Source organism: Lissotriton vulgaris, chromosome 1_1 (assembly GCF_964263255.1).
Source record: "Lissotriton vulgaris chromosome 1_1, aLisVul1.2, whole genome shotgun sequence".
In the NCBI taxonomy this organism is placed as follows: Eukaryota; Metazoa; Chordata; class Amphibia; order Caudata; family Salamandridae; genus Lissotriton; species Lissotriton vulgaris.
Genome location: NC_141685.1, coordinates 1,670,263,469 through 1,670,287,833, shown reverse-complemented (window position 1 = coordinate 1,670,287,833; position 24,365 = coordinate 1,670,263,469). Strand labels below are relative to the sequence as shown.

At 43.9% G+C, this 24,365-nt stretch overlaps 1 pseudogene; it reads left to right on the top strand.

The window, feature by feature from the left end:
- LOC147751037 (uncharacterized) overlaps positions 1-14,363 on the top strand; it is a 35,001-nt pseudogene extending 20,638 nt beyond the window's left edge.
- The last annotated feature ends 10,002 nt before the right edge of the window (positions 14,364-24,365 follow it).

The following is a 24,365-nucleotide window of genomic DNA, read 5'->3' as shown; positions in this document are numbered from 1 at the left end:
TAGCAATTACCGAATAGTAAATACCGAATCGGTAAAATTCGGTATTTACCATTCGGTAATTTGCTATTACCTACATCTAGGCCTAGATTCGGTAAATTAGATATAGGTAAAAAATCTGTAATTTTTACAGAATCTGTATGATTCGGTAATTACCGAATCAGTGTTTACCAATTCGTTAATTGCCATTGAGGAATCAATGTCAATTACCGAATCGGTAAATACCGATTCGGTAAAATTACCGATTTTGCAAGGGGGACAGAGTGTCACTTTGACACCCTGTTGCACCCCTGATTCAGGCTTGTGTGCCATGTGACACACAGACATGCCCTTAGGGCATGTCTGTGTGTCACATGGCACAGGTGTACATGCACAGATGTGCATGTACACAGGTATTCGTTATTTACCACCAAATAGTATTTGGTGGTAAATAACGAATCGGTAAGGGCTGTGGCACTGTTTAAAGTGCCACCTACATCTGTATTTACAGATTTGGTAAATTTACCGATTCAGTATTTTACAGAATCTGTAAATTTACCAAATCGGTAAATATACAGATTCTGTCATTATAAGGCCCCCTACATGTCAAACAGCAAATACCGGTCGGTAATGGCCGAAATCGGCCGTTACCGACCGGTATTTGCCGTCCTACATCTGGCCCCATATCTCCAACTTGGTCCTCTTCCACGAGGTCTACGGTGCGGGACTATTCTCGGACCTTCTCCTCCACTCCTCCGTCAAGAGTCTCACCTATTGATGACATCGCAACCTTCACAGATGTGCTGGGCAGGGGAGCAAAGAAGCTGAACATCTCTCTGCATACTCCTGTGGTCCCTACTTCTATAATTTTCGACACACTTCATCACCGGACAGTGCCTAGACCTCTGCTGCCTCTGGTGCCCAGCTTCCTTGAACCGGCGATGGCTACCTTCCTCACGCCTGCAGTGGTAGATTCTGTTCCATCAAGGCTTGCCAAGAAGTACAAGGCGCCCGCAGAGGATCCCTTGTTCCTAAGATCAGATCCTCTCGCTGATTCAGTTTTCGTGGCGGCTGCCATGAAGTCTCATTCAGCCTCTACCTCATCTTCGGTACCCCCAGAGAAGGACAGCAAACTAATGGATTCGTTTGGCAGGAAGGTATGCAGCACCTGTGCTTCATATATGAAGGTGGCCAGTGCTTCTGCTCTACTTGGGAGGTACGATAGGTCCCTCTGGGACTCCTTTACTCGCTTCACAGAGAAGCTTCCGAAAGAAGACCGACAGGATTTTGTCAAAATCCTACAGGAGGGAGGACTCGTAGCCAACCAGGTCATTAGTGCCGCGGCAGACGCCTCTGACCTCGGGGCCCATGGCTACTCCCATGGAATATGTTCACGGCGTTCGATGTGGCTCCGCCTCACGGACCTCAAACCGGATGCTCAAAAGAAAATCTTGAACCTCCCCTTTAATGGTTCTTCTCTCTTTGGTTAACACACTGACGATGAAATGACCAAAATGAAATCCGAAATGGACACTGTGAAGGCTGTGGGTTTGGAAAAGCGTAAGGAATTTAAAAAGCGCTTCCGTCAAGGGGATAAGCGTCCTTACCAGCAGAGGGTTCAAACCCCTCAATGGTTTTCCCAAACTCAACAGAAAACCCAATTCTAGCAGAGACGTCCTGGCAGAGGCAGAGGCAACAATAACAAGCAGCAGTCTGCCTCCAAACAGCCTCCAAAACCCTCAGCTGTTGCTTCCTCCACAACTGTTCGCCACTCTGGTGGGAGGGAGTGTTTCTCATCATCTGGAAGAGTGGAGATCCATAACAAAGGACAGATGGGTGCTGAATATTGTGCAGCATGGTTACTTTCTGAGGTTCAAGTTCCCTCCTCCACAGGTTTTTCCTCAAGTAAAGCTACTTCCCTGTTTCCACAGTCAGCTGCTGCAGGACGAAGTCTCTGCCCTCCTCAAGAAGAAGGCTATAGAGGAGGTTCCTTCCATGCAGAGGAATCAAGGAGTCTACTCCCGCTATTTTCTTGTCCAAAAAAGAGACGCTGTCAAAGAATACGGGCCCATTCTAGACCTACGGCTACTAAACAGATTCATCCGGAAAGAACAATTCCGCAGGCTAGCCCTGCATCAGATCTTTCCCCATCTCCATCAGGGGGACTGGATGTGTGCCATCGACATGCAGGATGCTTACTTTCACATACCTGTCTCAGTGAGGCACCGAACGTTTCTCAGGTTTCAGATCGGGCACCAGCACTACCAGTATCGAGTGCTTCCGTTTGGCCTCAAATCCGCGCCACGGACATTCTCAAGTGCATGGTGGTGGTGGCTGGTTTTCTCCGCAGGCGGAAGATCTTTGTCTATCCTTATCTAGACGATTGGCTGCTGAAAAGCTCCACTCCGGCTCTGCTTCAAGACCATCTTTCGTTTGTCTCAGCCTGATGAACTCATTGGGGTTACAGGCCAACTTCAAGAAATCAGTACTGAATCCTTCCCAACGGATTAATTGCCTGGGCGCCTCCCTGGACTCCGTTCAAGCAAGCGTGTGTCCTTCGAAGGAGAGATTGTCATCCATGCTTCTGAAGTATCATCTTCTACTGGACAATCACAGTTCCACAGCCAGACAAGTGTCCTCTCTCCTGTGATCAATGGCCTCGTGCATCTACATTGTGCCCAATGCATTCCTTCACATAAGGCCTCTGCAGCAGGCTCTCGAGGACCAATGGTCTCAGAGGTCAGGTCACTGGGAGGACCTTGTCTCTCTTCCACAAGGTGCCAAAGACTCAATCAAATGGTGGATGAAACGCTCCAACCTTCTCCAGGGAGTTCCATTCCATCGCCCTCCTCCATCGCAGTCAGTGATCATGGATGCCTCTCTTCAAGGGTGGGGTGGTCATATGGGCCAGCTTCAGGTTGAAGGCCTCTGGTCCGAAGTAGAGCGAGGCTACCACATCAACTTCCTCGAGCTTCGAGCCGTTCATCTGGCGCTCAAATCTCTTTACCCATCTCTGCGCACCAATTACATCCAAGTTCAGACGGACAACACAACAACCATGTTTTATCTGAACAAGCAGGGACGCACCAGGTCAAGAGTACTATCCCTGGAAGCGCAAGCCATCTGGCACTGGCTCCTGTCAAGAGGTCATCTACCTTGAATACAAAATGTCCAAGCGGACTGCCTAAGCAGAGACTTCGTAGAAGCGCACGATTGGGTGCTCAATGAAGAAGTTGCGCAGGAGGTCTTTCATCTATGGGGCGTACCAGACATAGACTTGTTCGCAGACGCCGCAAATGCAAAATGCCCCGTCTTCGCGTCCAGGTTCCCCAACAGGGCTCACGGGGAACGCACTTTTGATCAGCTGGTCGCAGACATTGCTGTCTCTATGTAAACCTTTTTGCTCGTCCGCGAGACTTTGGGTATAAGCTTGCTAATCTATTCATAGATTATGACTATTGATGAGTATCCCCTGGATGAGAAGAATTAGTTACTTACCTGTAATCCTAGTTCTCATCCAGGGGTATACTCATCAAAGTCATAAACTCCCGCCCACCTCCCCGGACGAGCATGTTCATAAAGTTATGAGATGTTACTGTGGATCTACTCAGGTGTTATGCACCTCCAAAAAGAACTGACCCAACTGCCACCTGTGGTGCACCATGGGAGCAGGGGGTCACCTTCAGATCTTGAAGGCACGGTACCCCTACTCTAATGCCTTAAAGGCAAGGTGTCAGTTTTCTTTGTTTTCTTTACACTATACTGCAGCCTACTGGCAAATGCCTGCATTTACAGGTTTTTTCCTATGGCAATAATTATTTATTTATTAATTTATTCAATTTATAAAGCGCGCTATCACCTAGCAGGCATCCTGGCGATGGAAACGTAACTCAAGGGGGGAGCGGGTGCAAGAACCGGGAGAGGCTACTACGACCTGGGAAGCAGCCAGGTTTTTACCCTTTCTCTAAAGGGAATAATCTCTCTGAGTTGCCTAATTTCCAAAGGGAGACTATTCCACAGTTTTGCAGCTGCCACCACAAATGATCTGCCCCCCAATCTGACCTTACGAAACCTTGGAACCATGACTAGTCTAGCCGAAGAGGAGCGCAGTGTTCTTGTCGGAGTGTACCAGTTGAATTTTTGCGCATACGCACAGGTCCTAGCCCATGAAGGGCTTTAAAAACAAGGCAGAGAGACTTAAAGTTAACTCTCTGTCTCAAGGGGAGCCAGAGAAGTTCAGCTAAGGCTGCAGATGCCGAGGAGCTTCTAGGCAAGCCTAACACTAGTTTGGCCGCTGTTGACTGTATTCTTTGCAATCTGTCCAGCAGGAAGTTAGGGGAGTCCAGTAGGAGAGCATTGCAGTAGTCGAGCCTACTGAGAATTGTGCATCTGGTCACTTGTGCACGCACCTGAGAGGGAAGTAGTGGGAAGATTTTTCTGAGAGATCTGATGATCGCAAAGCAGGAGGCACTAGTCTTTTTAACCTGACTTTCCAGAGTAAGCTTGTCTTCAAATATAATGCCCAGTTTGCGTACTCTGGCAGCCGGCTGAATTGAGGACACAGTACTCGAAGGCCAAAAGTTGCTAGGAAAGCGAGGAGAAATCCTGTTAGCCGCACAGAAGATCACCTCAGTCTTTCCTGCGTTGAATTGTAACGAGTTATCCTGCAGCCAGCGGGCCGTGTCCAGCAAACAGTTGTGAAAAGCTTCCACTGTAGTTGACTCCTCTCCCTCAAATGACAAGATCAACTGAGTATCGTCTGCATAATTTACGATATCGATATTATATGCCTTGATAACAGCAATCAGAGGTTTTAGGTAAAGCATTGTTGTATGCAAATGTTTACTGCTCTCGCTCTCTCTTCCTTAGGGGTTGGGAGAGTACTACTACTGTGTGTATGCTAATTCATGTAATTTTGCGGCAGATTTGCCAGTTGGGAAATGTTTTAGGCTGAAAATATATGTTTTCACATATATATATATATATATATATATATATATATATATATATATATATATATATATATATATATTTATATGTATTTTCTATATGCTTCGGGATCCCGCACATAGGCGGGGATTATTCATAGCTTATGACTCTGATGAGTATACCCCTGGATGAGAACTAGGATTATAGGTAAGTAACTAATCCATCTGTGCAACTTCATCCCTAAAATTACTGATACCCCTGTGGGGATCAAATAGAAAAAGGCTCCTTGAGGAATTATTTGTTCAAATCTCATTTACTCACTATTAAGTCTTATATAAGTACTTTGCTCAAGAAGAGGACATGAGAAGCATGGTATCTTTCAAAAAACTTTTTATATACTATTTAGAACACGATCTCTTTAGTTTTTTACCTAAGGTTAACGAAGTACAAATGATGGGCAACATAAACAACATTACAAATTCAATCTGTTTCATGTAGTGTAACACATCGTTGGTACAATATGTGATATACAAATATATACATAGAGTGCTCCTGTACATGTAGTCGGCTAATCCATAGATTTAATATATACAAATCCTTGTTTGGACAGGTATAAACCAAACGGTGTATATGCGTCGACGTTTCGGTCTCTATTGTATTTATTTCACCAAGACCATCCTCAGGACTAAGCGTTGCACACGAAATCTACAAAAACATATACAATATATACAGTCAATATAACAGAACCAGCTCCTAATGTCCAATATTTGATCGTCTGCTTACACTAAAAAACCATCACCACACCCATAGTGACCAAGAACCTTACAGGGTATATATACATATCTACAACCCTTCACTCCTTAGCACCTCATGTCAAAAAGCCTCTGTACTCACTAGACAGGAAGTCTTCCAAAGTCTTAATCCACTATTGCTTCTTTAGGTAAATGAAACCACTCCTGGATAGACAATGCATAAATTCCAAATGTAAAAGAATGCATAAATTCCAAATGTAAAAGAAGTCCTAGCCATGACACCTTCAAATAACACAGTGTGCTCAGTAAAGACACTCTAATATAGCTTACCTCCACAATAATTCCCCTTGACAATCGGGAGTAAGTTTAAATGATCAGGTGTACCGGGACACACCTCGGTTTTCTGACCGTCTGCCAGACCATATAAACTATAAAAGATAAAAGCAAATAAACTCGAATCACTAAACCGTTCTATAACTTCTATAACTTCTGGTCCAATTCTCTAGTTTAGGACGGTGTCTAGAGCAGGGAACTTACTTAGTCGGCTTCCAAGACGCGACCGTAACAATCAGGTCTCCGTCGGTGTCAGGAGAACGGCTCGAGAGCGTCAATAATGAGCTCTCGCGTTTACGCGCATGCGCACAATATAACAACAACTACATTGAGCATGGCGGCCATCTTAACAGGGAGTAACAAGTATAATGCAACCCCGGTATAAAGGAATAGACTCATCCTAAATTGTGAAATATATAACGTTATGTGCAGGAAATATACAGCTCAAAGTCCGGGAACAATGTCAGAAAATGTAAAACAGTTTAAAATTAACAAGGTGAATATCAAGACCAGGTCCGGTCTAAGAATACCCACTACTCGCTCAAATCTCAGTGTTTCTTCAATTTACAACAGATATAATCAACTGAACAGACATCAAAACCTTAAAGGGTTGCCAAATTATGCCACTCTACACATTGGTTCAAACCAGATTCCACTGTCTTTCCAATCCAAATCCATTTGTTCTCTTTTAGTGTAAGTAGACGATCCACATTGGTCCTCCTTTTAGAACCTTTGACCACCTCAATTACAAACCATTGCATGTCTTTGGGACCATGGGACTGTTGTATGTAATGTTCTACCAATGGGGCTGTTACTACTTTACACCTAATGCGGGATTGATGTTGGATTATTCTTTTCCTCACTTCTTGGGTAGTCTTGCCTATGTACAGCAGTTTGCATGGGCATTCTATACCGTAGATGACGTTTTTTGTGAGGCAATTGGAATGGTGTTTGAATACGATTTGTTTTCCATTTACTACACATAGTTTAGTAGGTGTGGTGGTATCACATGCGGCACATTGTCCGCATGGATAGTGTCCCACAACAGGTGGAAGCCCCCATTGATTATATAGAGTGACAGGTTTGGGCTCCCTGTAGGTCTTAACCAAATGGTCCCGGAGGTTTCTTGCTCGTTTAAACGCAAACCTAGGAGGATTTAATTGGGGCTCAACTTTTTGTATCAGATGCCAATTTTTCAAAATAATTCTCTTTATCTGATTAGATTCTGTGCCAAAAGTGGTGACACAAGCAATGGTGTTATCAGTTTCCTCCTTCCTCTTATTTTCCTCAAGTAATGCCGTACGGTCATAATACCACGCACGTTTAAGTGCTCGTTTGACTAGTCTATATGGATACTGTCTCGCACTCAATTTCTGTTGGAGAATCTTGGCTTCCCTGAAATAATCCTCCCTTCTGGTACAATTGCGTTTAATTCGCAAGAATTGTCCAAAAGGGAGGTTATCTCTCAGATTTCTCGGGTGGTAGCTTGAATATTTAAGCAAGGTGTTACGTGCTGTAGGCTTAGTGTATAGATCTACTATCAAGAAACCATTGTCATGTTTGATATTAAGATCCAAAAAGTTTATGGATTGATTATTGTATTCAATTGTGAAACGTAGGTTTGGATTCTGTTCATTGAGCCATGCATGAAAAGATAAGAGATGATCTTCTGGGCCTTCCCAGATTAAACAAACATCGTCTATATATCTTAGATATTTTTTAACTTGTTTGTCAAAAGGGTTGTTATTAAAAATTACTTTCTCTTCAAAATCTGCTACGTATAGATTTGCTATATCAGGGGCGAAAATCGCCCCCATAGCCACCCCTTTACGTTGACCATAGAAATCTTCATTGAATATGAAGTAATTCCTTTCTAATGCTATCTTAGCACACTTGGTCACAAATTCCACTGGTACCTGCATGGGACGGGCTTGATTCTGCAGTACTTTATCAATGATATGTAAGGCTTCGTTTTGTGGTATATTGGAGTATAAACTCTCAATATCCATTGTCACTAAGATGTTATTATTCGGGTCAAACATTTCTCCTTCCAACGCATTAATCACACTAATGCTATCTTTAGTGTATGATTTGGTTTGTGCCACAAAGGGTTTTATGAAATAGTCTACATACTCCACAAGGGGTTGCAATATAGATCCACAACCCGCCACAATAGGTCTCCCCGGGGGTTGTTCTGCACTCTTATGTATCTTTGGGAGTGTATAAAATGCTGGGATGGTATAGTCCTTTTTATTCAGGTAGTCGAATTCTTTTTGACTTAACCACATACCATCCAGACCCTCTTTGGTGGTAGTCAATATTTCTGTTCTTATTCTTTCAGTGGGGTCACCCCTCAGTTTGGTGTAGTATAGGGTATTATTCAGTTGTGACAAGGCTTCTCTGTCATAATCCAGTTTATCCTGCACTATTATACTCCCTCCCTTATCGGCAGGTTTGATGTAGATGTCGTCACGTTTGGCTAGGGTATCAAGTGTTAAATGTTGCTCTCTAGTGAAGTTATATTTCACGTATTTGTGAAGGCGCTCTTAGGGGGCTAAAAGGCCAGCACTGGGCACTCATTAAAGAGGTCATAGCTGTCACTTTCAACTCCGGAAAAATTAGAATAGCTCGCAGAACTTCTGCACTCACAAATGGCATTCAAGCACGCAGAACTATGTCAACTCTGCCTTTGTGAATCTGGAACAGATTTGAGTCCCGAGCTTTGGACTTTTTTTTGGTAATGCTGACTCACGAATGAGAAAATATTGGTTAATGGAGCCTAATTTATGGAAGGTTATCAATCGAAATGCAAAACTATTAAGATGGTCTTCAGAGTACACTGGGAACCTTCCTTTGGTGTTGCCATTTTGTGGAATACGCTCCTTTCTGAAGAAAAGTACACAATCAGAAAAACATAGGAAATTTAGATAAACTTCTACCCTGTAGTCCCATATTCGTCAAGGGTTACCACCCATGATTCACTTATTCTGTTCCTCAAGCTCTGCATGTTGAATACAAGTGTGACTACACTATCTGCCATCCTCATCAGACTCAATAGGGGCCTAATTATGTAATGTAATGTAATGTATGTATACTTGTAAAGCGCACCGTTACCTCGTTACGTGGCGTCCTGGCGCTGTATACCGCTGGGGAACCCGTCCTGGCTTTCCCTGTGAGAGGGCACCCCCAAGGTGAAGCCAGGCATCCCCGGCGCAGCTAGGGCCGTTGTGGAGATTAAGCAAGCTATTTCCCAGAGTTACAGAGTGGGACCCATGGTTAGCGTAGGCACCTAGGCGAGAATTATCGAGTCCGCAGACATTGACCCAAGACCCTGCCACGTCGGGAATTGAACCCTGGTCCCGGGCCGACCTCTGCTTAAGGGTCTGCCGCTTCTAACCAGTGAGCCACACTTCCCCACTTTAGGAAACAATACAAATTTTTATAATATGAGGAAGTTCCTCATATGGGTTGGTATCAGGGCACATGTCCTAAAAAACAAAAAGTGGTGGACTAACCTAGTTAGGTAGTATGCAAGTGACATCATGGCGCGCGACATCACTGCGCATGACATCACCGCGCAGAACATCACAGCGCATGATATCACACATGCCATCACAGGAATTGACATCATAGAGAGTGGCATCACAAGCCACGACTTTACAGGAAGTGGCATCACAAGAAGTGACATCATATCTAAAACCTTCACATATATGTTTAGGTCTATCATGTGTACGTTTGAACGCATTGCGAGGATAATAGCACTGTGGCAGAACCCTAACTCCAGGTGACGCCTCTAGCTGTGCTGTGCTGTTACTCCACCAATTGCGCATACTTTTAAACTTTGTTGTTTCACCGTGTAAATACTTTCACGGATCCTCTACTGCTGATGCTTTTAAAAACTTGTATTTTTGCACAAATCTTACCTGCATTAAGATAACTTCCACGCCACGGTCCGACGCGGCAAGTGCAGTTGAGCGGAGGGCTTTTCGGGAGTCTCAGTAAGGGCAGGCACTTCCGGTAGTGGTCAGCGCGCTAGTCTTCCGCGCCTCACCACTATTTAGGTCGATGCTTGAGCGCAGCGCAGCGGACGCGGCAGAACCCTAACTCCAGGTGACGCTGCTAGCTGTACTGTGCTGTTACTCCACCAATAGCGCATACTTTTAAACTTTGTTGTTTCACCGTGTAAATACTGGCACGGATTCTCTACTGCTGATGCTTTTAAAAACTTGTATTTTTGCACAAATCTTACCTGCATTAAGATAACTCCCACGGCCTGGCAAGTACCGTATTAAAAGCCTCCCCCCCTTGTGAACAGGGCTCTCTATGCAATCAGGCAACAAGCGTCAAGCATTGGCTATAACCAGCCAGCAACATCGTCGCACCTTTGAAATGAACCAAACTTAAACGTACCCACGATGCTCAACGCTGGTTCTCCGACGAGGTCAAAACAAAGAAATTAGCACTTAGGCAAGTCGATCGCAGTTGGAGACGAGATTATGCACTGGAAAAAAAAGCCACCTACATCATTCCGTTAAAAGACTATAAAAACTCCATCCTCCAGACAAAGACATCATACTTCTCCCTGAAAATGACAAATTCAGCTACTAAGACCAAAGACATCTTTTCCATAGTCGATGAACTTTCGCAACCGGACAGAGTGATAGCTAAACCTGTCCCCTCACAAACACTATGTGATTCCCTAAATTCGTATTTCATGGAGAAAATTGTCACCATCAAAAGCAGCATTCCCCCTCCCACCCTTTCAACAACCTCTTTGTTTAAAAATTCCCAGATGCTAGATCAAATACCTTTGATCGCTAGAGAGGAGTTCTTTGTCCTACTAAAAAAGTTAGATCAGGCTCCCCTACAGATTGCTGCCCCCACACATCTTACGAGAAGCTTTTTCCACCTGCCCAGACCCCCCACTTACACTTCTCAACAATTCTCTCAGACAAGGCATTGTCCCAGGTACTTTTAAACTCACCTAAATTGTCCCCATCCTGAAGAAACCCAACGCCGACCCCTTGATACTGAGCAACTTCCACCCTATCTCGCTACTCCCCTACCGTAGTAAGACTTTGGAAGCTCATGTAGCTAACTGCCCCAGCTCTTTTATGGAACATTCACAATTCCTTGATCCCCAGCAAGCAGGATTCAGACCAGCACACTCTACGGAGTTAGTCATACTAGCAGTCATGGACGACCTCAGGAAGGGGGTTCAGTCAAAACATCACCCAGGCCCTGGTACTCCTGGATTTGTCAGCTGACTTTGACATGGTCGATCATGATCTCCTCATCGACCGTGTCAACAATGCTGGCATCCAGGGACTGACTCCGAGGTGGATCTCCTCCCTTCTGGGCAATCGATTCCAGGCAGTCCGCCTCGCCAACTTCTCGGCAGAGAAGGTTAGGCTAACCTGCGCGGTTCCCCAGGGGTCCTCTCTTTCACCCCTTCTCTTTAATTTATTCATGTCAACTCTGATCCGGTCCTTAAGCAACAGTAAAGTTGACGCATTTAACTACGCTGATGACCTTCAGCTGGTGTTCGATATTGACTCTTCTACCACCTCAGTTTCCAACTTTTAAGCCACCATGATCCTCATTAGCGACTCTCAACCCTGACAAGATTGAGCTGATCCTGATCGGAGGCACCTCCAATCCTTAGAACTCTAACTTCTGGCCTCCTCTCCTAGGCAATCCTCCATGCCCAGCTGAATCCGTAAAAAGGCTAGGGGTTATAATAAGCAAAGATCTGTCTATGAAATACCATATTAGTGCAGTGGTATCACCCTGCTTCTTCCACCTACGAAGAATCTAGAACATTTGCAGATTCCTAACCACCGAGACTTTAACTCTAGTCCTTCTGGCCCTGGTCATCTCCCGCATTGTTTATGCCAACTCACTTTATGTTGGCATCCCAGCGTACCAGCTCCATCACCTACAACTGGTGCAAAACCAAGCAGCTAGGCTCATTTTCCATCAACCCAGACACCAACACATCCGCCCCTTGATGAAGCCCCTCACTGGCTCCCTGTGGCCAAACGCTGTGCATTTAAATTGGGTTGTACCATTTTCAAAGCCCTGGCCGGTCACGGCCCGGCATTTATCTCCTCCTTGATACATCGTTATACCCCTTCTCGTGAACTTTGCTCCTTCCACCTGAACGTGCTCACCAGCCCCACCTTCAAACGGAAAAAACATGGTGGTCTTAGATTCTCTCTCCTGGCCCCTCAATTCTGGAATTCCCTCCCCACGGAATTCAGATAAGTAATTTCTTAGACCCAGTTCAGAACTCTCCTTAAAACCCTTCTGTTCTCTCAGACATACGAGTAAGCTTCTGTCATTATTTTACTGCCACATCCCGTCCACAGCGCCATGAAACCGCTTGGTATAAGTGCGCTCTACAAATGATTTTAACATAACATAATATAACTGTGACCTATGGAAGATGATATGCAATTTCTACACCTTGCAGTCACCCAGTTTTATGTAACACAACCTGTACAATAATTTACAAACGTTTATAATTTATTGTACATGTAATATGCGCATGTTGATGTAAAGCACTCTGACACTCTGCATTGGGATGAGTAGGCTATACAAGAACAAATATTGGTACTTAAATTATTTCAACGCCTCCTCAGGGTATGTAAGCTCTATATCAATGCAATTTGCTTTCTGTAAATACTGGGAAAGACCAACACATTTGATATTCTTACAGCGCATGCATATCTCCTAAATAGGGACTGAACAAAGTGAAAAGCTGCCTCTCTTAAGTATGTGTGAAGTGCTAACAAGGTGTGAGCCTTTGTTTCCCCTCCGCTTCATTTGCATCACGTGTGAGGCTTCTGGCTGCTCCCAGCCAAGAGACTTGAAAAAAGGAGGCCTGATGACCCCTCAAATTCGGCCTTTTTAGGGTCCAGACGGAGACTTAAATAAGAAAGTCCTGTCCCCTCCTGCATGTTGTCGCTTATTGGAGATGGAAAGCAGACAACGTGCTGACGTTGCTGAAAGTGTCCGGGTGTTTGGAAGTTACACCGGGACGAGTTCGCAAATTATTCAGTGGGGCCCAAATTCTTAGCAGAGTGGACGGCGTACACCCTGTAAAACCAGTGGGTGGACGCCGTACACCTGTGTGTACCCCTGACTGGTGCCCTGGTTTGTATGTAATTTATGCTTGAAAAAAAATACATGCATGGAGTATTGCCTGGCACAAAGAGTGCAGCAACACTAACCTGCACACAAATAGTTGCATGTAAAGGTGTTTAGGGTTTCAGTCCTAATGAATATTAATTAACCATTTCAGGCATTGAAACATTGCTAAAACATGCAGGCCTCAGAGATGTCACCCAAGTGTTGAATGGGGGTCTATCATTGGCAATTCGATTGAAGCATTTGGGACTTGCTATACATGACGTCGCAATATATAGGTTCTTCCCTCTATCTATTGGAGCCCTTTAACCTAGGAAAGCAACAGGGAGCTGTCATCAATTATATTTAAAGAATAACATTTCAAAAAAGACCGAGAGCGAAATTCTCTCAAGGTAGGGGAGGGAAAAACGAGGATGCGCTGGGATGATCTAGACTCCCGAATGAAAGCTAGGGGGTCATTGGGGGCTAAGAGGGTAGGTCATCTGTCTTATGTGGGCTGTTCCGGGTATTCCAGTTTTTGGCCCCTAGAGTATGGTTCATGGGAATCCTCAAACAACTGCAAGCCCCGAAGTATGGGGGGAACCAACTGGGAATGCCTGGTCATGGTGAAATAGTGTATGAGAGGCTGCTAAAGGCGGGTGAATCTTGTATCTGTATGATTGATGCGGGCGGTAAGCAGTTCGAGGGCTAAAACCTTTCACAAGTGAAGAAACCAGGTGGCTATGGGGGGGGAAGGGTGGAGGGGATGCAGCTTCTTCCAAAATAAGGCTATTGACTGCCTAGCGGCTCCTTGCAAATGGAGAATCAATCGCCAATCTGCGTATGTCATAGCATTTAGCATTGAGGGTTTAATGCCTAAAAGCGTGACTGACGGGGAGGAAGGAAATGGAAATCCCACTACCTCTTTGATGTGGCTAAGGACCTCCTTCCAAAACATTGTGAGACTCGGGCATGACCACCGAATGTGAATAAAGTCACCTCTATCTCCCTGGCACCTCCAACAGGTTGGTGGGGAGTTTGGGAACATTTGGTGCAAGCGGGTAGGGGTGTAATACCACTGCATCATTAACTTATATGCTGACTCATGTTGCAGCATGCTCTGGTATATCTTTGGGATATTCCGTCATAGTCGAGCCCACCTTCTGGCGTTATATCCTCTTCCAGGTCTCAAGGCCACCGCATCTGATATCCATGGGATGTGGGCCGCTGAGAATGCTGTAAGACAGTATATGTATTAGAAATCAGACAGAAAGTTGCCATCATGGAATATCTGGTACACCAACAGGGGGGACACTACTGATTTGACCCGTTGGGAGGCATTAAAAAGTACAATTAGAGGGGTCATTATTAAAATTAAATCAGCCATGAACAAAAACCACACCAAGAAGCTAGAAGACCTTGAGAGAGAAATAGCTTCGTTAGAGGCCAGACATCTGCATGATAGGAAAGAAGAGACACTCAATAAGGTAGCCAACAAAAAGTATGAGTACAATAAGATAGTGAGCGAGAGAGCAGGGGTGTGGCTAAACAAGAGAAAACGGTTTAAATTATGTGAATTGAATAAAGCTGGGAAAAGTTTAGCAGCCTATCTTAAATTCAAAGTGCAGAAAAACACGATAAACGCTATCGTAGACCAGTTGGGAGTAGCTCACTCCGACCCTATCAAAACTGCGTATATATTTAAAGATTTTTACGAACGCCTGTACGCCAAGAACACGGAAGTCGAAGGTAACAAGATCAAACACTATCTAGGAGAATGCAAGCTACCTTCTCTCTCCTCAGAAGAACAAGCAGTCATCAATGGCCCAATTACGAGCTTGGAAATTGAGAAGGCCATAAAATCGCTAAAAAGTGGAAAGGCTCCCGGACCCGACGGGTTCACTGCCAGATTCTATAAATGCTTCTCTTCTGTAGTGAAACAACCACTCCTACACATGTTCCAGGAGATCAATGAGACAGGAGAAACAAAAGGTACATTATCAGAGGCCATTATCGTGGTTTTACCTAAGGAGGGGAAGGATCCAACACTGCCCAAGAACTACAGGACCATATCGCTTATTTATCTAAACTGTAAGCTCTTAGCCTCGATTCTAGCCGACCGCCTTCAGGGAGTCTTATCCAAACTCAAAAATCCGTCTCAGGCAGGGTTTTTGAAGTACAGGCTTTCCAGTGACAACACCAGAACTCTAGCACATGTGCTTGAGAAAGCGAAGTTACTAACCACCCCTACTGCAGCAATCACACTCGATGCCGAAAAGGCATTTTATAAGGTAGAGTGGACGTACCTGGAGGCAGTACTAAATAAATTCAACCTGGGTGCATCATTTATAAAGATGATCATATCTCTATACTTTTGTCCATCTGCTAGAGTTAGAACGGGGGGTCGTTATCGTCATCGTTCCGTCTACATCAGGGAACCAAGCAGGGTTGCCCCCTCTCCCCCTCATTATTTCTATTGGCTATTGAAAAGTTTACACATCATAGAAGGTCCAATAAAGACATATCAGGAATTCCCTTTAAAGATTGCACAATAAAAATAACGGCCTATGCGGATGCCGTTTTAGTTGTCTCAGAGAAGGCGGATGAGGCTATACCAGCTCTCCTCTATACTAAAGAGGAGTTCTCGAAGGTGTCGGGCTACAAATTAAACAAAGAGAAAACTGAAATCAAATTACTAAACAATCTAGGTAATAAGGAGATTCTAGGGGATTCTGGCCTAACCTGGCAACCGGGATGTTTCAAATACTTGGGGTTGGACTTTGATAAAGATCTAATATCTACGCTAAGAATCAATGAAAACATACTCCTAAAGAAAATTTCCAAATTACTCGACGGTTAGTCTCCTAAATATTTATCCTGGTGCAGTAGGGCGGAAACCCTTAAGATGATGGTAACCCCTTTGGTAAATTACTTAGCAAGCATGTTACCAATGACCTTCTCACATGATTTCTTACATAGGATAGATAAGCTATTTGGTACTTTCCTATGGCAAGGGAAGAAGCCTTGGATATCAATGAAAAAGCTACAACTAGCTAAAGAAAAAGGCCGCCTGGGCCTCCTAAACCTCAGACATTACCAAACTGCGTTCCTATGTAAACAGGGTGCCCAATGGTTAAGTGTTGAGCCGTCCTACACCCCACTATGGATGGATGTTGAATGAGCCATCATTGATAATATTCCCCTCCCTGCCCTACTCACCATGGACCTTACACATCTGCCACATTCGAAATATATCCTGCTGCACACAAGACGGGCCCTTCTGAGATTTGAACATTCCCAACACACGGGCGTAAAATTAAAAAAATCAACATCCATATCCCTATGGTATAATCCTGCACTGAAAATCAATGGAGAGCTTCTCCGATGGGAACACTGGTCTACCAAAGGCATCAACCTGGTGAACGATCTCTATGAAGGATGCAATCCATTACCGTTCTCTTCCCTCCAAACCAAGCATCGCCTCGCGCCGATAGACTTTTACGACTTTCTGAAAGTAAAGACACTCCTGTCTACTGGTTCCTTGACACCCTCTGTACCATGGCTCTGGAGCAACATTACTCGCATCAGAGCGGCGGGACATTTTGTCTCGAAGGTTTATAAACTTCTCCTCCCCCTACCTCAAAAAGTGCACAGATGGAATGAGACGAGATGGGAAACAGAATCCAACACAACGGGTCTGACTTTTGATTGGGACATAATTCATACCACTGCCTTCAGAAATAAGGTCTCCCCTATACTGTCACAGACTAAATACACGCTAATTAACAGGACATATTGGACACCAGATAAGCTCTATAAACTTCACCTAAGAGACAGCCCTAAATGTTGGAACTGCGATTCAGGAGTAGGAGACCGGGCCCACATGCTTTTTAATTGCCCTTACTTGGGAAAGTACTGGGAAAGAATCTTTGGCTGCATAGAACACATTTTTAATATTAAGCCTTCGAAGGAATTTGTGTATGTCCTACTACGAGTACTAGATCCAAGAGTGACCAACGATAAGAACCGCCAGCTCCTTGATCTATTACTAGCTCTAGCATGCAAGGTTGTCTAAATGTAAGTCAAAGAACGCCTCTGAAGTATCGTTCAGAATGTGGCAGGAATGGTTGTCCTTTTTAAGAGGGGCGGATAATCCTGCTCTACATGCCTCCCCATGGCGTGCCTCTCTTAAAAAATTATGGAAAGCACTAGATGCCTCCTCCTTTTCATTTGAACCACCATAGGTAACTTAGGTAATTCTATATGATTCCCTGTGAAACGCATTTACAGATATACATGTTATTACCTCTGAAGATCTCCTGAACTGTGAGACATATATGAGTGCCACTGTTACGAATTCCTTAACAGGCACATTGCTTATGCAACTGTAAATACATACACTGACTGTGCAGCTTTTATTGATTTGTATTACGTCTGTTTTGTTGGACTCAAGTATGTATGTAACTTTGCTACAATATGTAAGTAACTCATGGTACTTTATTATGCGACTCAATGTATTTACATGCTTTATTTTTTCTTTTGCTTTCTTGTCTTGTTTTCCTTTTATTTCCTTTTCCAAATAAAAATGATTTGAAATAAAAAAAAAGAAATCATACCCTTCGATCCCTCAAATTTGCGAACCAAGGATTCAAAGGCGATAAGTTGTCTGGTGGCTCCCTGGATGTAGGTCTGAGAGCGAAGCCAGTGACGTATCTGATAATATTGCATACGTGTCCCCCATGTGAGATGAAAATTTTGCCTACATTGATAAAACGTAAGGAAGTCATGGCCCTGAAAGAGGTCCTGAATAACCCAGCATTCACCCTCTGTCCATGCTCTAAATGCCTGGGTTTGCACTTTGCAATGCAGGGTGGAACATAAGATTATGAGCTATAGGTGTATTAGGGGATGGGAATGTCGTTAGGCCTCGGGGTATCGCCAACTTATCCCAGATCTCTAGTACTGTCCTCGTAGAGGTGGCTATGTAGGCGCTGCGGGGCGCACCCCTTGCGGGAGCCATGCCTGGTCCCACAAAGGTCTACAGGATACCGCTTGGTTCAAGTGAAACCAATGTTTTTCACTTTCGTGAACCATCTACTCTGATATATACCGGAGGTGAGAAGCCCAGTAGTATTCCAGAAGTTTGGGGCACACTAGTCCGACCTAGTCACGAGACAGCATCAGAATCTTCTTTGTAACATCAGATAGTGGTATTGGAGTGGGCAGGGTCTGAAAGAGGTATAACATTTTAGGGAGAAGAGACATTTTAATGGTGTTGATGCGTACTAACTAAGCAAGAGGAAGGCCCTTCCATCTGTACAATTCCTCCCGGATGGCATTCCTATATCTAGGCCAGTTTGAAGAAGTCCATGTTGAGAGCATAGAGGTCAAGTCTAGGTCCAAGTAGCGAATCGATACGTCAGTCCACTGTACCGGAAACAGGTCTCACAATTCCAGGAGTTCCGAGGCCAGTAGAGTAAGATTAAGGGCATGAGACTTATCAAGATTTATCCTGTATTGTGAGATTAAGGGCATGAGACTTATCAAGATTGATCCGGTATCCTGACGCATCTTCAAAGGGCCTCAGGAGAGTAGCTACAGCAGGAAGGGAAGTAGTTGGGGGGGGGGGGATAATGAGAAAAGGAGGTTGTCAGTGAAGAGGGAGGCTTTATCTTCATATCCACCCATGGGGATACCCCGTATATTCAGATCACAACGAATGGTGGTGGCCAGGGGCTCCACGACTAGGGCAAACAATAGAGGGGATAGCTGGCACCCCTGTCTGGTGCCCTGATAGATGGAAATAGGGCAGTGAGACGACCATTGAAACAAATACTGGTAGAGGGTTTCGCATAAGGGGCCATCAATTTGGAGATCATCCCCGGTCCAAGCCTCACCCTCCGTAGGACTTCTTTAAGTTATCCCCAGTCAACTCAATCAAATGCGTTCTCCGCTTCGAGGGACACCAGACAGGCAGGAATATTTCTGTAAAAAAATAATTGATGGACAGAATGCAGAACAATGTCATAAATTCACCCCAGTACAGAGATCTGGGCCTGAATCCATTGTTTTCTTTGCTCACTATGACATTCCAGTTTGGACCCAGCCATATGGAAATCAGTCTTGACCCTGCGCCCAATGGGAACAGTCCAGCCCGAACTGCCAGGCCAGGTCCTCCCTGGACTGGAAACAAGCATCTTAGGACCAGTTTCGGTCTTTCAGCCCTCATCAGCAAGGATAGCTTGACTCCAGTGGCATGGAGAGCACAGGACTCGCGTCTGAGCATACCCGTCCCGCTCGGGGTGACAAATGCAAAAAGAACAATTGATGGTCAGAATGCAGAACAATGTCATACATTCACCCCAGTACAAGATCTGGGCCTAAGTCCATCGTTTTTTTGCTCACCATGCAATTCCAGTTTGGACCCAGCCATAGGCAAATCAGTCTTGAACCTGCGCCTAATGGGTACAGTCCAGCCAAACCGCCAGGCTAGGTCCTCCCTAGACTGGAAACAAGTATCCTAGGACCGGTTTCGGTCTTTCAGCCCTCATCAGCCAGGATAGAATGACTCCAGTGGCAAGGAGAGCACGGGACTCACGTCTCGTTCAGGCTGGACTGTTCCCATGAGGCACAGGGTCAGACTGATTTGCATATGGCCATGTCTGAACTGGGGTGGCGGAGTGAGCTAAAGAGTGTAATGGATTAAACCCAGATCAGTTGACTGGGGGTGAGTGCTTGCAATGTTCAACACTCCATCCATCATCCCCTTTGGAATATTTGGAATATTTCTGTAGCATATTTCTGTAGCATGCCTTTTCCATGAGGTGGGCTATCCTACAGATATTGTCCGTACCCTGGTGATGGCGGATAAACCCCACTTGATCTGAATCGATGAGACCCAGAAGGTGGGAATCCAGGCGGTTGGCTAAGATTTTCATTGCGTCTGTGTTTAACAAAGCAATAGGGCGATATGACGTGGGTAGGGAATGGTCTTTACCTGGCTTAGGGATGAGTACCACATCCGCTTCATTCATTGTTGGGGTGAGACCCAAGATATCTGTAAAACTATTAAAAAAGATAAAGCAAATGGCCTTGAAGCTGCGGGTAGAAGCCCTGGTAAAAAGGTACTGGTGATCCATCAGGACTCGGGGTCTTATCAATTGGGAGTTGCTTCAGAGCCCTAGCAATTTCGTCATGAGATTTTCCAGCAGTTTCATAAAGTGGGCATCAATAGGGTCCCAAGGGCAATAATTAAGACAAGCAGTAACAGCTTCAGGAGAACAAGGAGCATTTGCATAGAGATCCCCATAGAAATTCTCCAATTCCAGGCCTTTATTCTTATCCAAAATGGCCCATATGCCATCGGGCACTTGAGTTTAGCGATGTGGGCTCTCACGTTCTGCTCTCGGAGACCTCGTGCCAGACACGCCCCAACCTTATCCCCACGGTGTAGAACTTCTGCTGGAGGTTGAGTAGGAGTCTCTCCGCCTTGTTGGTTCGAATCTAGCGCAATTGGCCTCAAAGTTCAGCAAAGAGCCGCTTATTGCAGAGGGACGGTTGAAAATGATCCTTGGGTTCTAGGATTTTGATATCTCTAGAAAGAGTGGTTTCAACCAGCCAAGCCTCCTGGGTCCTGGCGATCGACATAGACATGATGACCCCTGGAATAGTAGCTTTAAAAGCATCCGTCTAGTGTCCTCAGAAGTGTCAGTGAGGGTATTAGCAAGAAAGAAGGCCTCAATCTCCTTTCGGATATCTGCCACATCCACAGTATCCCGGAGGACCTGAGGGGGCAGTCCCTATCGGGGTATGGGCTCCTTACGTGTATTGGGGGTTACAGAGAAATCAGGACATGAGCATGATCCGATGAGGATATATCGGATATCTCTGCACCACTCAGTGCATGTATCAAGGAGGGGAGAGGGAATAATAATCTATACGAGAATATGACCAGTGCTCATGAGAGTAAAAGGAATAGTCCTTATAAACTGGGTGTAGATGTCTCCAGGCGTCTACTAAGACTAAGTCTGTGATGGTATTACTCAATGCCGCTGACATCACCCGAGTACTTTTGTGAGCTTGTGCAGTGCGATCCCGCTCTGCGTTTCAAACCAAATTAAAATCTCCCTCGAGAATAATGTTGTAAATAGCCTTTAGCCATTTCTCTCTGTCACTGATTACCTTTGTAGAATGCATGTATGGTTCTATATCCAACCTCTGCTGTTTAGGGTTCCAGACTCTGGCAGTTGGAAGTCCGGCAGCAGGCGAGGTGGACGTGTGGTCTTCTTCTATTGAACCTATACTCTTAACTATATTAATACGTCTGTGACTTCCATCTTTTTATATACAACAATTTTGGCGATGGATTTTCGTAAAGAAGATATTGGTGTCCTGCTGTCACCTGTAAGAAAATTGCGAGAAAGACGAGTAGACAAGAAATACTTTAGGAAGAAGATCGGCGACATCTCAATTATTTGGAAAAGAACCCGTGTTATGAACATTGTGCCTCAGATATGAAGGAACCAATATTGTGAGTTTTATTTTAAACTATTTTTTAATGTAATTCGTAAAGCTTACCTACGTCATACTCAACGGCAACACTAGAATTCCATTCTGCACTCTGTCCTCCAAATGTCAACTTGTACGTGAATCTCTTCGTGAGTGGAAACATCACCAGCGTGCACAGAGACGTCATCTAAGTGCCCTTCAAGGTTGAGTTTTTGCAAGCAGCCTTGTCATTGGCTATCAATAACACAACGTCCTGACGTAATCACGGGCAGCCATTTTGTATGCCGTAAATGTCAAATATTGGAAAGAAGCTTGAATCAGAAGAAGAAATAAAAGTGCCGAAATTCATTTCTTAAAAATAAAAAAATCGGAGTATTGGCATGACCTGGATCTTCTTTATAAGTAACCTTTTATTATGAATTACATTGTTTTTAAGCAATATTGGTAAAAAGTGCTGGTTGGTTGAACTTTATAGTATTTGGGCACAAGACCATTTGAGATTAGAATCGAACATTGCTCATTGGATATTATTAACGTAATAGTGAACAGTGATTTACAACTTTGACTATTACTGGTGTCCAGCATAGGGTAACTGCACAGAGAAAATAGTTACCATTGCAACCTGAATTTAACTTATTCATCAATTATACCATGGCACAAGTGAATGTGACGCTACCTCCTCCATTTTTGTGTGAACCAGGCTCACCTCAGATAACTTGGGAAGATTGGATTCTCATGTTTGACAATTACATTGTGGCATTGGATGGTCAAGATGTTTCAGCTGAAAGGAAAAAAGCACTACTGCTAACAGCTCTAGGGAAAGAGGGGCAACGAGTATTTAAATATTAATATTAAAAGTTCTTCAGTCTAGTTCTCAAGCTGATCTGGATGTATTTAAAGAAGCGGTGTTAAGACTAGAGACAAGGTTTGCGAAGAAAGAAAATCTTGTCATGAACAGGTACAAGTTTTATAAAAACAAACAACGGGTTGATAAATCAATAGAGGACTTTGTGGCAAGACTCTTTGAACTTTCTGTCAAATGCGGTTTTGGGCAGATGACTGATGATCTAATTAGAGACCAGTTAATTGTTCAATGTAACAATAGAAAAATTCAGGAGAGGTCATGGGCATCGAAAAATCCACCACTAAAGCAAGCTATAGATTTGGCAAAAGTGGTGGAGGAGTCCGAGAAGTGTATAAAAGAATGTGCTATTTCACAACATGTAACGGAGGTATCTGAAAAGGAAAGGAAGGAAGGAAGATGCTGAAATAGCAGTGGTTAAAACAAAAAGCAATACTTTTCAAAGTAAAGGGTATCTGAATAGATCTAGTAATAAGATATGTACAAAATGTGGTAGTAATACGCACACTGCAGATGCTAAATTTTGTATCGCCAACAACAAAGAGTGCTTGAAATGCGGGAAAATAGGTAATTTTTCAAGAATGTGTAAATCTAAAGGGAAATCTAGAATAGCTTTTGTTGAAGATAATAATATAGAAATAAGAAGGGAAAGAAATACAATTTTGGTGCTAGATAAGGATAATAGCAACAAGATGTAAATAGAGAAAAAGGGAAATCAGACCTAAAGCTGATTTTAAAATAGGGGGTCAACATGTCTCATTGATGGTCGACACTGGCTCAAGGTGGACCATAATTCCTCAGTCTTTATTTAAAAAGGAGTGGGGCTCTAAACCCTTGTTGGAAAGTGACATCAATCCATCGGGTTATCAAGGTGAAAAGATAGATATGGTAGGGTATTTTGAAAGTGAAATATGTTTTAAGCATAGATCTACTAAAGGAAAAGTGTATGTATCTTTAGATGGTCCTGCCATATTAGGGTGGATTCACCAGTATGATTTACATATAATAGTGAACCCCAGGGCTTCTGAGCAAGTAATGGTTGTAGATGAATGGACTATTATCGATATCTTGAGCAACGCCAAATATGTTTTTAGAGAGGAATTGGGTGAGTTACAGGTTACGAGCACAAAATAATTCTAAAACATAATGTTACACCTATTCAGCACAAATTACGCAGAGTGCCACTTTCTGTCAGGGATGATGTTAAAAAAGTAATTGATGAAATGTTACAAGGGGGGATAATAGAACCTGTTGAAGCCTCTAATTGGATTTCTCCGGTAGTTATCACCCAGAAACCGGATAAAAGAATAAGATTTTGTGTGGATTTGAGGTCTGTGAACAGGTGTGTTGTGGCTGATGTTTATCCTTTACCTAATATAGGAGAGCTTATTTCACTCTTAAAGGTGCAAAAAAAATTTCAAAGCTTGATTAAAAGAATGCATATCACCAGATACGATTACACAAAGATTCAAAACAGTATACAGCCTTCATTACATCGGAGGGCACATTTCAATTTACTAGATTACCTTTTGGGCTCACATCGGCAGCCAGTGTTTTTCAACGCATGGTTAGTGAAATATTTAAAGGCATAAGTAAGACTGTTTATTTTCAGGATGACATTTTGATTTTTGGGGATACTGTTGATGAACATAATCAGATTTTGAAGGAAGTTTTGCAGAGGGTAGTCGAAGCTGGTTTAACTCTATGAAAGGAAAAATGTTCATTTTTGGTCCAAGAGATTGAATATCTGGGTTATGTTGTGTCTGCTGAGGGTGTTAGACCCAAGAAAAATGTATTAGAGGCAATACGTTCAGCCCCGTGTCCGCAAGATAAGGATCAGTTGAGATCTTTTATGGGCTAATCGTATTTTATGC